The 4436-nt window shown below is 40.4% G+C and overlaps 1 non-coding gene across 1 annotated transcript; it reads left to right on the top strand.

The window, feature by feature from the left end:
- Positions 1-3951: 3951 nt before the first annotated feature.
- Positions 3952-4078, top strand: LOC150040962 (small nucleolar RNA SNORA63). The gene has a single exon (XR_016533933.1). It is a non-coding gene; the product is annotated as a small nucleolar RNA SNORA63 (small nucleolar RNA).
- The last annotated feature ends 358 nt before the right edge of the window (positions 4079-4436 follow it).

Here is a 4436-nt window from a genome sequence, read left to right as displayed (position 1 = left end):
GCCAAGGCTAACTTTGAACCACAACACTCACATCTCAGCCTTCTGAGCACTAGGAATATAGATGTGAGCCACAAGTGCTCCAGCTCATATAATAATTTTTAAACACCCCTTAGTACAATGCCTTAAAAAAGATAGAAAGGTATGTATTTTGTGTGTGTGTGTGTGTGTGTGTGTGTATCTATGTATGTATCACAGATTATCCCAGGTTTCAAGACTTGACAGTGAAAGAAATCCAGTCTTGTTTTGTGACATCTTTCCCTATATGACTCTATCTCATTCGTGGTCCTGTATGATATACACAGATTCTGCCATCATGTCTGACATCGTGTTAGGTGGAAAATGAAGAAAGGAGTAAAGAGGAGGATGGGTAATGGAACACAGCTAGATTTCCTTAGGGATACAACTCCTTTGCTTGAATAAGCAAGTAGTTCCTTTAGTACAGACAGTACCTTTACCTTATCCCAAGAAAGACAAGACAAAGTTTTTTTTCTTCACTGAATTTAGCTAAAAATCTAAGGCCTGTCTGTGAAATGTAGTTGTTCACATCTAAATAGAGTGTGGCTTCATTCACCACATTCTGATGACTTCTAAACTATGAAGTAAAGTATCACTCTCTTTATCCATGGTATATTATAGCAAATGAAGTAATATTTTTCTTGGAAAGGGAATTAGGAGATATACATGACACTCACTGCTCCACAGCTATGAGCAAGTCTCAATGGACAGCAGTTGTACAAATTCCCTGCTCAAGCAGTTGAGGTAAATTTGTTTTTTTAGCTCTAAAAGTTTATGGTCCTGTTTCCTGAGAATAATATTTTTATGTGTTGCCCCTGTCATTGCTATACCATCTTTCACTTTTCATTGTTATCTGTGCCTCCTTCTGAAGTAGAAACTTGAGAGTATTTCTTCATGGGGTTGGAGGCACAGGTGGTAGGCCACGTGCCACTGAGCATCAAATTTTCAGTTTGAGTCCTAGTCTTAGAATGAAAGAGAGAGGAGGGGAGGTAGAGAAGGAGGGAGAGAGAGAAAGAGAGGGGGGAGAGCATTTCTTCTTGTGGATAATTCAGTTTTGTGGTCTTCCTCCTGGAGCTCCTATTCCATTTAAGATAATGAAATTCATAACAAAATTTACAGAGCAGGATAACAATTTCTTTGGGCAATATAATTTTCCCCTAACTTTGCTTTTTAGTTTTTGAATGGTACTGAAGTTGGATCCCAGTGTCTGGATCTTACTAGTCTGATGCTCTACCACTTGAACCTTGCTTCCAGCCTAATTTTTGTTCATTTGTTTTGCTGATTTTATTTACATAAGACTTCACAAACTTTTCTCCCTGCAATGTCCTTGAGACCTAATCTTTGTCCTCTTAGCCTCCCACATAGCTAGGATTATAGGCATAAGCCACCTACACCAGGCCACCCTTGAATTTAATTCAAGATTCCCACCCACTTTGTGTCCTTATGTTCACATCAATTGTATCTTTAAAGTTACATATAAATCAGTACAAATGTATTATTATTATTATTATTATTATTATTGTTTTATGCTGGTATCTTTTCAGTGAGATAGTATGAAAAATAGTTACAAAATTGAGGAGCATATGTTACATTAAACCTATGTACTTGTTCATTGATTTGAGAATCTTCTTTATTAATTTTTACCATTTTTCTTTCTTTCCGCATACAAATTTGAGTTATTGTATAATGTTCTTTAATTCTAGCCTGAAGGACTCTCTGTACTGTTTCCTGTAGGGAAGGTTTTCTAGTAATTAGTATTTTAGTTTTAATCTAAGTTGCAATATCTCCTTGGATTTTTTTTAATGTCTTTTTGAAATAGGGGCTCACTATGTGGCTCCAGCTGGCCTGAAACTCTCTATGAAACCTAGACAGAACTTAGTCACAATTCACCTGCCTTACTCCCCCCTGTGTTTGGGGAATCAGTGTGTACCACCATGCCTAGTGTCTTCATTTTCCATATACAGCTCTGCTGAATTTGTTGAAGGGAGTGGCATGCAAAGTCTCATGGAGTTAGGCCCAACAGCCTTCTCCATGCACAAAAAAACATAAGAAAAAGAAATTAGTTACTCCTGCTGTCCAAGTTGGCTAACATGGTGGCTTAGAGACATTCAGCACTTCCTCGTGTTTTCATGAATCTTCAAACCTCAGGTGCATGATCAGAGAGAGGCCAGTGGCATACAAAGGCAAAGAAAGGACAATTGCAAACAGGAAATGGTTAGAAGAAATGGTTACCTGTCTTGAGCTTGAAATTTACAAATGAAATAAAGGATGGGAACATAAAGTGCTAAACAAAACGGAAAGGGGATGAGTCCTCTCACTAGGACTGCAGGAAAAAGGAAAAAAGGAAACCCTCTTTGGGAGACTTCATAGACACACACAAGCTGGATACAAACAGCTGGTGCTCTGTAAAAATAATAAACTTGAAGATAGGAGATCTACATCCCACACAGCAAGCAGACATTGGAGAAGTGGCCCCTGACGCTTTCCATCTCACTTACTAGGAATCATCTCACAGGAAGGATCTTAAAGCAAATTTCTCAGCTGGAAACAGCAGAAGATCCAGTAGTTTCATATCTACAAACCGCCAATGCCTTCCATAAACAAAGAAGCACACTGACCACCCATGTTGACCTACAAAACTCTTTGGGGCTAGGACTCAAATTCCCAGACAGAAAATTGCATGGGTGAACACTAAAACATAAGCCAGAAGTCCTGCATTGAGAGTGATGCCCTGAGTGGGACAAGCATGAGCACTGGGTACAACCTGGTCCTAGGTGAGTCAGGAGAGTTGGAGTCTTACAAACCTGAACGAAGTGGAAATCCTGGGAAATGAATCCAGAGTGAGCTAGGGACTCAACATGAGCCTGAAGGATGTAGGAATCACCTTGAGTCAAATGGAAAATGAGCGCAGAGTCAATATGAATAAAGAATGAGCCTAGACTGAACTTAGGTTATGAGATGCTGGCTGCTGGGAATCAGAAGTAAAGCTAATCCCCACTTAAAAAAAGCATCTTCTATCTTCTAAACTAAGGATCAGGATTAGTGTCTTGCAAGTGCTGGATGAGCACTCAGCCATTGAGCTACAGTGTCAAATCATACAACACCCGGTGCTATTATTTGTTTGACTTTCTCAAAATGCTCTAGAGCCAGATGTGTGTGGCTCATGCCTAAAATCCTAGCTACTAAGGAGGAGGGTGATCACAGTTCAAAGCCAGCCTGGGCAGGAAAGTCTATGACATTCTTATCTCCAACGAATCATCCCCCAAAAAAGTCAGAAGAGGCTAGTCTTAAGTAAAAAAGCTCAGGGAGAGCACAAGGTTCTGAGTTCAAGCTCCAAGACTGGCACAAAAATATGCCCTACAGTCAGCTGTGCTGCCTCACACCTAATCTTGGATATTGGGAGGCTGAATTTTGAAGGATCAGAGTTCCAAGCCAATCCAGGCAAAAAGATGCCAAACATCCCACCTCACCTAACAGTTTGGCATAGTGACTCCCATCTGTAATTCTACCTATGAAGTAACCTAATATTGGGAGGATTTGGGTTCCAAGCAACCCTGGCAAAAGTTCACAAGACAGGCCAGGAATGTAGCCTAGTGGTAGAATGCTTGCCTACCATGCACGAAGCCCTGAATTTGATTCCCCAGGACCACATACACAGAAAAAGGTGCACGTGGTGCTGTGGCTCAAGTGGCAGAGTGCAATCCTTGAGCAAAAAGTGTCTAAGGACAGTACCCAGGCCCTGAGTTCAAGCACCAGAACTGGAAAAAAAAGGGGGGGGAAAGAACAAGTTCTCAAGACCTCAGCTCAAGAAGAAAACAAAAGTTTGGTGATACATGTCTGTCACCCCAAGTATGACAGGAAATGTAAATAGCAAGATTGCAGACCAGCTTTCCAATCCAAAACACAAGACCCTAACTCAAAAGAAAAACAACAAGAATGCAGGCACAGTTACAATATAACTGAAGTGTTTTGTTGTCGATCCCCCTGCTTAAAGCATATGATACATTAATATCTCTGTCTAGCTTCATTCCATAATAAGACAAAGACTCTTGGTGTCACACATTAAAATAACTAAATAAAAATAAAACAAGAGCTATAGGCATGCATTAAGTGGTACAGCCACTTGCCTAGGAAGTATAAAACTCTCAAATCAAATCACAGTGCCACTCCCAAAAAAGAAAAAAACAAAACAAAACAAGAAATGCACTATGGAAAGGGAAATTCATACTTCTCAAAAAACAAGAAATATGAGGCCGGGAGTTTGGCCGAGTAGTAGAATGCTTGCCTAGCATGCACGAAGACTCGGGTTCGATTCCTCGGTACCACATACTTAGAAAAAAAAGCCAGAAGTGGTGCGGAGCTCAAGTGGTAGAGTTCTAGCCTTGAGAAAAATCCAAGGACAGTGCTCAGGCCCTGAGCTT

This window comes from Megascapheus bottae, chromosome X (assembly GCF_031878675.1).
Source record: "Megascapheus bottae isolate mThoBot1 chromosome X, mThoBot2.hap1, whole genome shotgun sequence".
In the NCBI taxonomy this organism is placed as follows: Eukaryota; Metazoa; Chordata; class Mammalia; order Rodentia; family Geomyidae; genus Megascapheus; species Megascapheus bottae.
Note: the sequence above shows the minus strand (reverse complement) of the source record. Positions and strands in the feature narration are given on the sequence as shown.